The 11354-nt window shown below is 42.3% G+C and overlaps 1 long non-coding RNA gene across 1 annotated transcript; it reads left to right on the top strand.

Moving 5' to 3' along the window:
- The first annotated feature begins 4906 nt into the window (after positions 1–4906).
- On the top strand, positions 4907–7162 carry LOC142790147 (uncharacterized). The gene is made up of 2 exons (XR_012889381.1): positions 4907–5313; positions 6033–7162. It is a non-coding gene; the product is annotated as an uncharacterized LOC142790147 (long non-coding RNA).
- Positions 7163–11354: the final 4192 nt, after the last annotated feature.

The raw sequence follows: 11354 nt of genomic DNA, 5'->3' as shown, positions 1-11354 counted from the left end.
ATCGGTGTGTTAAAAAACACTTTTCAGGCGATTTGGGCGTTCTTTATTCTGTGGTTCAGGTAGAGTTCCTCACTAGCTTGTGACACACAGTCTGTGGCGGGTTCATCGTATTCTAGTCGTGATGTTTTTTTCTCCGATGTTGGTGTTGGATTGGACTGTAATCTGTTTGAAATGGCGAGAAGCGCCTCTGCCCGTGGGGTCGTGGTCGCTTTCTGTTGTTAGAAAGTGATTCATACGCAAGTCGCTGCCGCTTTTCTTAATTCCTGTGATGTCGCCGTGCTTATCGAGTAGTTAACGTCATTCGCCCGAAGCACAGAATTAACACCTACCAGCCCGAAGTGTTTGCCACCAAATCTACAAGCAATGACAACGAGCATAAAATAAAGGCCTTTGGAACGCGATTTGTGAATATTTGTCTGATGCATGTACTACGCGGATGTATGGTAGGTGCATGCGTGTTGCTTGAGGACCGATCAAACAGCTGGTGTCACTTGGGAGGAAGTATATACTGTGCCAACGCTTTCATTGAAGCTTGTTCTTGCGTAAATGCGCGAGATAGATACGGAATGCACAAGTTGGAATTTGAGAACGTTCTTGTCCGAGTGGCTTCATTAAGCAGTCGCAGATGATGGCAATTTGTTTGCTTAGCAGTGTGTGTTTAGATTGGGGTAACCAACAGTGAAGGTAGTTGTGTGTGGGTGAGGAAATTAGTTTTCTTTGTTGCGGTGCCTTCCAAACAAATCCGTTATTTCTTCTCTTCATTGCGTCGGTCTCTTGATGTGGCACTAAATTTTGCTATGTGCTCTTCGTGACACTTCCTCTCGCTCTAGAATGCTCTAGTAAAAGTTGACGCTAAAGTTCAGCTGAAGTGTTTAAAGTTCCTTGCAGCTAACCACAGCAACATTTCTTTGTCTATGTGATCAGACGGACGCTCGTTACTTGGCATGCCTTTTATAACGCAAAACGTTTCTTTTTTTTTTTTCATTTACTGAACAGTCCGAAAAAAATCGGGGACATTTGTCCCGACTGCGAAATTCGGAATTCGACTGCGAAATTCGGGACGGCTGGTAACACTAGTTTAGGCAAGTGTATAACAATGAAAAAAAATGTAATAAAATAGAAATTTCATTGCTGGGAGCATTGTCGAGCTTCAATTGCTAACCCGTAAAGGTCTTTTTAAAAGTTAACATTGCCGCAATACAACAGTGTCATGGGGTGAAGTGCTTGCAGTGTATTGCAGTAAAGCATACATTATGCGCGCGCGTGTGTGTGTGAAATGGAAGCGTAGCACTGCTATGAGGCCTAATGCGATGCGCCGTGCTTTGTCTCATTACTGGTCATGCGACAGACGGCATGAGCACCAACTTCAACCTTTGTAAAGAGTTCATATGTTCCCCCCACAATTATTTTTTTTAATTGTGGCAAGTGATTCACACTGCAGTAAACTTCTAGTATATCGCATGAATAATTTAAAATTGTTGCATGACCCCTAATAAAGAAGTGAAAGATACCCGTGACAGACTCCTTGGTACTCCAGATTTTGTGCCATCAGATATGTGCTCTAAAATGAAAATGATCATTATTAGTGAAATATATACTCAGGCTAGGTATTGGAGACGATTGTGCATGTTTTGCAAATTTCCTTTTAAAAGCTCATGCTTCACTTTATCGGGCTTTCTTTAGTTATTAAGAAAAATAGCTCCCCAAGAACGGTCTAAAATTAAACACACAGTTTGTCATGGGGCAAGTTGAGCTTAGCAAGAAAATTATTTATGAAAACCATTCTGTCGCATAACTAAGAGCAAGCTGGTTTCAGGAAACATGTTGACCTGGGATGATGGCACGTGTTCACGCATCTTACAAAGGCTGCTTGTTGTTATAATGTGGCTGTAATTGGACAAATGTCTGTCATCAGGTGTGGAGATACATCGCATCACTGATGATCAAATTTTTAAAGAATAGGTTTTCAGGGGATGCTAAAAACTTTTTTTGAAGGGGTGAGTAGCAGAGAGCATTAATTTATTAAAGTCTTCAATTTTATTATGTTAGCTCTGAGGCTTGCAGGTATGTTAAATGAGCATGGTCACATGAGTAACACCTCATAGGTCAATAATTATAGGGTGAACAGTAAGGTATGTATGAAACAGGATTATGCAAATTGCAGAAATAGACATAATGAAGTTGTCGAGAAGACTTTGTTAACAGTACATTTACAGGCTTCACGAAGAATTTGCTTTCTAGCAGGGTGAATTTACTTTTGCTGATGCTTCCGGTGGCATCATTGCACTTCATAAGCACTGCTTTTAGCTGCTGTAATACTGATTGATGCTCCTTTCTCGGGCGTTCTATTTTGGATGGTTGGCATGTCATTGCTTCTTTTAAACTTTAAAACTGCAGGTGCACCTTTTTCTGGTTACACCTGGTATATTTTTTCAGTGGTTATATATATATATATACATATAATATATATTGCTAACTTGAGAAACAAGGCCTCTTTACGTTAGGTGCACATCAGGTGGGAAGAGTACTTCTATTACTTGCCAAGATTGTGGCCCCTTATGGTGGGAATCATAATGCACTGTTGATGTGTCAAATTCACATAGCATAATTCCAAGGCACTCGATCAATATCCAAGGAAGAAAATTATGTTCTTTTGCGTGAGTTTCAGCAACTCATAGTAATTTGTATGTAAATGAATACTTCATCATTCTTGGCTGTCATGTTTTATGGAAGCACATGTGCTTCGTTAATAACAAAAAAACACGCACACTCACGCCACTGCAGTGGCGTGAGCGTGCGTGTTTTTTTTTTTTTTTGTTATTAACGATTTGCCCTATGCATCCACGTTTCTTCTTTTTTTGTGTGTCGTACTTCTCGTATCGCACAGCCTACCGTTTTGGGCACACGTAAAAAAAGTACATAAAAAAGATGCGTTCCACGCCGAAATTCGCGTTCGCAACGAGCTGGGCACCGACAGGGTGCCCTACGACGCCCGCACACTCCGCAACACCTTACCAACCGTTCGCTGCGATGTTGTTGGGAATTCGTGTGGTCGTTGCATGAATATAGCGCGTGCGTGCGTGCGCACGCGCGTCTGTGTGTTAGATCACGGCAACTGCATATGTTGTATGATTCAGTCACCATAACGCAACTGACGACCCCCGCTCTTCCCACACGTCAAGCAGCAGCAAGTGCCGTTAACCGTACTGTGCTGTGAACGCAAAACAGATTCGAATAGGTCGCGTAGATAGCTAGCCCGACACATCATACGATAAGATTTGCGTCAGATATTCGACGTCTACATGCACGCGTAAGACAGCGGTATCCGCAGCAGCTTCGTCATACGTACGGATATAGCATCGCATCGGACGTCACGTCTGGCAGAGAAACTTGATCGGTAATTTCTTCTCACTTAAAAAGTCTACCTTGCACAACTTCAACCAACGATTATGCATTTCAACGAGCTGTGCATGGTTTAATGATTGATTGATTGATTGATATGTGGGGTTTAACGTCCCAAAACCACCATATCATTATGAGAGACGCCGTAGTGGAGGGCTCCGGAAATTTCGACCACCTGGGGTTCTTTAACGTGCACCCAAATCTGAGCACACGGGCCTACAACATTTCCGCCTCCATTGGAAATGCAGCCGCCGCAGCCGGGATTCGAACCCGCGACCTGCGGGTCAGCAGTCGAGTACCTTAGCCACTTGACCGCCGTGGCGGGGCATGGTTTAATGACGAAAAGATAGTTCTAATATTGTGCCCGGCACATATATTACTCTCTCTCTAACTTGAAAAATCGGTGCGTGAATTGGGGCCAGAACAGCGCCAAAAAGCAGCACACGCAGAAATTGGCTCATATTCTAATATTATGACATCGTGATGTTGACTTTTCAGCTGACGCCGGCAATAACGTTCAAACGGCGGGCCAATAATGCCGGTCTTATTGGATGGCTCCGTCCATATTGGCTGCTACTTGTACAACCTGGCCCGATGTGTCCGTTCTAATAGGCCGGCACAACCTATATGGGCGGAAAGTTCTGAAAACTGGCCCAATATAACCAATCTAATAGACTGGCACAGCCATCATTGGCGGAATGTTGTTAATGCTGGTCCAACATAGCCGTTCTATTCGGCTGGCAGAACCAATATTGGGGGTACGTTGTCAACGCTGGTCCAACGTCGCCGTTCTATTTGGCTGGCATAGCCAATCTTGGCGGTACGTTGTGAAAACTGGGCCGTTCCTGGGCCAGGCAATGCCGATCTATCCCCAATATTGGGCCAACCTTCTGTGCTGCCTGGGGTGAGTGTTCACCGTAGAATATTTTACAAAGGAACGGGTTAGAAGCAGTCAGAGAGGGTCACAGCGCTGATTTCACAACTGAAATTTATTTGGAAAAAGAAAGAACATATATAGAAAATATTGACTCATCAAAACTATGCACATGTACACATTTGTTACAACACAGAATAATTCATGTCTTCTCTAAGACCTTATGTTCTTCATCTAGACGAGTGTTACATGAAATACTTATGCACTTGTTGTTAGATCTAATGAAAATGCTTTGGCTACTTCACACATGCGCTAATCAACATGTCAATAGTATTTGATATTTGTTTTCTACAAGTGGGGCACACACAGGGCTGGGTAGTATCGCAATAGTATTTAAGAGATACTTTTGAGTGTCTGTATTGCTGTATCGAGGCACTTTTAAAAAATGTATTTGTATCTCAGTAGTGAAATACTTTCACGGTGTATCGCATGTATCGCGATACTATCCAGGACATGGGTATCTTGTTACTTTTTTTTTTTGTAAATGAGCTGAGACGTGTTGACAATGGGGAAAAAAATTTCTGCTGTGACCTTGGCAGTCCACGGCAAGATATGCACCCACTATTTCTACATTTCTGCTGAGGACGAAACTGACTCCTACCTTCTTGAAAGCGAGCTAGTTGCTTTGCTACTCGCATCCCATGATGTGTTTGAATGATGGCCTGCTTCAGCGTGACAACAATGTTATACTGCTATATTGAATTCTAGCACAGATATTTTCATTGTGAGGAGTATTGTATACTGCACAATGGGCGCCATTTTTTAAATGTATTTCCTCATGCCAATCGAATGAGTAGTGTTTGTTTTTCTCGTTTTTTTCCACTTTTCTTTTGCAGCACCCATTTGAAAAACTGGAGCTTATTGCGGAAGCCACAAACCACCCAAAGAGAATTTGGTGCCATGTGCCATCTACGATACCTCTTTCTGCAGAGCATTTCTGAAAAACGCCAGCATGGCCAAACAGCGATTCGAAAAAGGTCTTTTTGAGTCTCCTTTCGCATTCCTTGTTTTGTCCGTTCTTAATTCTTTCTGCCTTTTCTAAGATGTTTCTAGAAAACACTACACCTTCAACTGGAAGTTCGTTTGTTTATGGTTCCAGCACTTCGCTTGAACTATGCTCCTTCTAGCATAACTAATAGTGTTGCTGTTGAGTTCCGGATTTCAGTGTACAATGCGTGTGACTGATGCTCTCATATGGCATAGTTTTTTATTGCAACTGATATCTGTAAATATGTGGTTATTAACAATTATGTGCAGTGTAAGCATCTTTTGTAATGCCTTAGTGACACTCGGAGAATGCCGAAAATATAAAAAATCAATTTCATTTGCAAGTTTCAATGTGCTGCACATAACAAATGTTTGTATGGAGTATAACTATCCCCGATATAGACAAAAGTATTTTAGTATATGTATTCTGGAATACTTTTTTGTCTTTTTGCAAACGTATCTCTGAAATATCCTGTCACATGAATTACAAATTTATCTCAGTATCTGTATTTTATGCTTCCAAACCACGCATTTCGATATCTGCATTCCAGAATACTTCTTCGGGCATCTCTGCCCAGCCATGAGCACACATCCACATGGCCTACCACGAGCTGCCAAATTAGATGTGATTTTAGCATCTGATAGCATTAGCCCATGCCCTCTTAAGCACACGCTTATGCAATGCCCCATTTCACCTACATATTCGCAGCTGCAAGACAGTGGAATCCCATAAACCACGCCAGTAGTGCAAGGAGCATATCTGTGGACATGACTGGAGACACATTTGTTCTCTTTCCCTGGCTGCTGACACAATGCTCTATCCACCAAAGTACACACATTATGCACTTTATTACGTGCTGAGAATGACATGTTTATGCAATAACGAGCACCAACATTTTTCAAACCATGTGCTATCCTGTGTATGTATAGGATAACTGCCTGCCTCTTTTTCTTGCTAATTTCTAGTGCACTTGAATCACAATGATAAAACTTCTCGATCTTTGAAATAAGTTTTTCCGACAAGGAGCAAATCACGTCACCCAGAAAGCCAGAATTTGCAAGGCGAGCAACTTGTGCATCAAATGCGTGCGCCATAAGGTGCTCGCGTAACTTCTGAAGAGCAGCACCCAGCACAGTTGATGCAATGGCTCCCTGTATGGTTTTGAGTGGCCAGAATTAAAATTTAGAATTGGCTTTATGAATCTAGGTTGGCATTGCTATATATGTGATCTTTGATGAAAGCCTGTCTTAAATCAAGAAACTGTAGCTCATCAATTTTTTGAAACTCCAAAGTGAAACGCTGACATTTCGTTTTCCTTAACATCTTTCTTTATATTAGCAACCAGTAAAGAGCAATTGTTAATGTCCAGTAGAACTAAGAAGTCATGGACATATCAAACAGCGTGTGATGATAACCAATTCAAATGCTTTTGCAGCTGCCCGTCTACATACCCAAGAAAAATATAACTAATTACAGGTATATTCATGATTCAATGCAGATACCAGATTTTTGGACAAAATTATTTCCCTTCCAAGACACAACGGTAGAATTTAGGTGGCCTGCATGAGCTCTAAAAACGACGCAATAGAGATGCCACACTGGCACTGAAACAACAACTCATCATTATCTTCTCTCATGCACTGCTTTATACACTTCAAATCTTCACATTGGGGCAAACAATAATATAAATCTTTTACGTCTATACCGAATGCATTACGGCACAAAGAAGGTTGTTCACTTAGTGATAAGATGATAGATTCTGAGTTAGAAATTCTTAGCGGATCACAAGTCTTCAAACGCTCCGAATTTCTTTGAATATACTCTGAAACATTTATTTACCAAGTGTCTTCTTCTGAAACAACAGCTCCTAGTGGCAACATGAATCGTCACTGAAATAAAAACTGATAGTTTTTACCTTTTTGCTTTTTTCACACTTGCCGCTACATGTTCCTGATTAAGCGTTAGTAACAGGGCATAAACTTATTCGTTCAGTCACTTGCTTTGTGCATCAACACTTTTTTTTATTAATATATACCCTAAAGGCCCATTTAGGCATTACACAGGGGGTTTTAGTTATACAATAAATTTGCAAATCAGAACATTGTCATTATAAAATTAAAGTGGTAAACAATGTAAAATACAGTTCCATAGACAAAGATGCAAAAGGGAAAAAAAAATTGTGGCAGGAATGAAAACTCAATAAGAGAGACACAGCTATAGTGCAAAAAATATATATATATATACAGAAAATTGCCATGAAAAAAATTGCCCCCTATCTGCATATTTGACCAAAAATGTCGTCGAAAGACTATTGTATTTCGCCTGAAAAGAGTGAATAGACAGAAATATTTATTTGATGTTTTGCACGAGAAAACTGGTGAATGGGATCCTGGAGGTGTTGCGTGAGACATGAGTGCCATCTGGCGGTAATTTCAAAAAACGAAAGGATGGCCTTTGTTATAGCGAGCACGCAGCATGCGTGCAATCTTGGAGGCCATATTTTGTAGATTTCAAGACAGGTAGCAGCACAGTATCGTCTTAGCAAAGCGTAGGAGACTCGCCTTTCCATGCGAAGCGTCGCATTGTCAGCTGCACTGTAAAAAATATCCGTGTTTTAACGTCGGAGCAGACCGTAGAAACTACAGAGTAACATCTGTTTCCTGAAAAATAGCGAGACTGGACGTTTAAAGCACAAACTGTGCTGCGGTTTATGGGAAACAGCAGGAGTTGCCGTAAAGCAGCAGTCGATGTTTCCGTTCTTTCGCTCCTTCCGTAAAACACCAGAAAAACGTATGTCTTCTGTACTTCAAGAACACGCTTCCGTGATTTGTGTGCACGGCGACATACTGGCTGAACTTTGACCATTCCCCCCGTTCGACAATGATACAGTGAACTAGAACAGAAAGTTAAGCGACAGCCATGGGCAATGCCTTGAGAGAGCTGTCGGCGACATACTGGCTGAACTTTGACCATTCCCCCCGTTCGACAATGATACAGTGAACTAGAACAGAAAATTAAGCGATAGCCATGGACAATGCCTTGAGAGAGCTATCGTGGCGGGTGGCTAACGTATACATACAGCGGCAACGCTGCAGTCGCCGACTAAGATGAGGCGTCCCACAGTGTGTAAGGAATGCGCAGATTCGCATTGTACGCTCATGGAAAGTCAGAAAACGAAGACGGAAAGTGTGATAACTGGGCAGGCTTTGATGAGGAAATTAAGCTTAGAGCAACATTGGGTTCGAAGATAGACTAAGAAATACGAGAGAATGAGGAAGAGAAACTGTTCATTAACTCACAATGGAGAAAAAGAGCTGCATGCAGGATCACTGGAAAGTGCCAGTATGGATACATATATATATTCGGAGAGGCGGAGAAGGATAGCAGCGGTAAAAAAGAAAAAGAGAACGTTTCAGAGTTTTTACCGATTAAGGAAGAGGATAATTACAGCATTATGATACTTCACCGCAAGGGAAGCTAAATTTACTATTAGTAGCGAAGTCGGGTTGCCATAAAAAGTTATAAAGCGAGACGATATGGTGGGCCAGCCTTCGTTAGTGTGGTCACACTGACGAAGGCTGGCCCATCAGCCGAAACATTTGTAATTAGTAAAGGTGTTTCGGCGTACGTCGTGCTTTTTCGCTTCCGATATATATATATATATATATATATATATATATATATATATATATATATATATATATATATATATATATATATATATATATATATATATATATATATATATATATCGTCGAAAGGCGCTGCACTTCGTTTTCAATCTTGCAAGATTGAAAGCGAACAGGTACTTGTACTGCGTCTATGAGACTTTATTGACAAAAGATAGTGAAAAAAAAACATACCCGTCCGAGAATCCCTGCATATATGTGAATCTTGATGGTGTGCATAATAGTTTACGTTTTTTTTTTTTTCGTCACATCGTGAGAATGCACGACACACAGAAGAAGAGACAGTGTACATGTTCTCCTATTTTCGTTCCTTTTTTTTTTCGTGCTTGCAAGCCTTGACTTGTTTAGTGAGAGCAATCCTATAATCGTAGCTGCGTTGTATAGTTGGCACACCAATTAACACGCAGTCAATGAAACACAGTAATGAAGTGTATTTTAAAAGGGTGCGGTTTGCTGTTTCTTTGTATGAACTCGTTGTTTTCACGCTGTTTCGCACCGTCAAGCCTACCATGCAAGCTCAAGCCCAATAATAAAATTTGGAAGGCTCGGGGAAACGTTTGTTCTTTTTATGAATTCATGAGTCTACTCGGTGAACACCGACGGCGACTTCACTTCGTCACCGAAGAATTCATCGGTTGTTGAATGGTTCTCACTACCTGCGACGAGAACATCGATTCTTCAGAACTATTTCCCTTTACACCACTTTTCCTGAATAACCGATAAATTTTTTGCACCACCATAGCTCTTCCCAACCACAACAGGCCAAAAGAAAAAAAAATGCGTTGATGGTCACACAAAATAACACGACTGCTGCGGTGTGTCCGGCCATCACTGCCCAATAGAATGGGTGCAAGATAGCATCGGTGCATCGTGGTGTCGGCTAGAATACAAAAACAAATTGTAGGCAGGCGCTAAAGTAGTCAGTTTGCCCCAAAGGGAGCGTCGCGAGTTCGATTAAAAGCCGCACCACCCGCCGGTGCCGTTTCAGCTGAGCGCCTCCCTTCGTAGCCTAAGAGGGCGCTACGAGCGTCGTGTACATCAGTCACGGCTGCATCTGCTCCCACAAAAACGCCGGATTGCCCCGGAACTTCTCTTCCTGCCTCCAAGATTCCTGTGCGCAAGGTCAGTAAAGCTGCTAAGACTCTTTTGCAACCAAAATCTTCGGGACTTAAAGCACAGAAGCGAAAAAAACCCCACAACGAGGACGCGCCCGGGGTACGTTCAAGGCTAGGCCTAACAAAGCACCCGCGCCGACCCAACACTGGCGCGGGCGCAACGCCGGCTACTAGTGACCCCAATGCCGAAGTGCCCATGATGCTGTCCGCGTTCGACATGGACACCACACCACCTTTGAGTGCAACAGACAAAGCACACGTGTTTTCCATGCCTGCACCGCTTGCAAGTCATACGTTCATTACTACAAAAATAGGTGTAGGAGACGACAGGGGCAGGAACTATCACTTGGCTGTGTGTAAACTTATTTTGCCATATTTGGCGGAATCTGAGTGACAGCCGTGAGGTACGATTGGTGCTCGCATTTTGCATGCAGGTTGTGTTGCATCTTGTTATTGATTTACGTGCTCAGGACCAAGTAGTGCTAGCAGTTCATTTGTTTGGTTCCTCACTTGTCAAGTTTTTTGGCGCACTCTTCACTTGTTCAGCTCAGTGGTCTCTGGCACCCTACGTGGTCAAGGCAGGCGGCTATTGTCAGAGCTCTCTCACCTTCCTGCGAAGTCCATCACCTGGCACACATCACAATCAGGTAGGCATTTATTTCACCGTTATCGATCATTACCTATCTTATAAACAGTTATAAGGTGCACTCGCATGCCACAGCTCATACGAGCTAGGCATGTAACATGTCTGTCGCTATTATAAGGTGAATAATGAAACACGTGTTTGCCATGCTTGCATCGCTCATACATACCTTATTACTAAATTAGGCACAGAAAACAGTAGGGGTAGCAACGGTAACATTACTGTGCGTAGGCATATTTCAGTGCATTTTGTGGATTTTTAGTGTCGGCTATGAGGTACGACCATAGTGCTCGCACGCTGTGTTGCACCTTTATTGAGTTGCGCATGCAGGAAGCAGTACAGTGAACAGTTTAATTCTTCGGAATTATATGAAGCATTGCTTGCACTCAGCAATAACGGCATTTTTCCTTTGTTAGTGTCACTTAATTGTATTATTGTGGTGAAGCCTGCTGTTGAGTTGCATCTTTGTAGTTTGAGGATGTCACAGGTCTGTTTGTGCACGCACTCATTAGTGATCTCCTCGGTGCCCATGCACATGGCTGTTATAAGGTGCACTTGTAAGCCGGATCAGCAGGAGTCTGCT

This window comes from Rhipicephalus microplus, unplaced genomic scaffold (genome assembly GCF_043290135.1).
Source record: "Rhipicephalus microplus isolate Deutch F79 unplaced genomic scaffold, USDA_Rmic scaffold_72, whole genome shotgun sequence".
NCBI lineage: Eukaryota > Metazoa > Arthropoda > Arachnida > Ixodida > Ixodidae > Rhipicephalus > Rhipicephalus microplus.
Note: the sequence above shows the minus strand (reverse complement) of the source record. Positions and strands in the feature narration are given on the sequence as shown.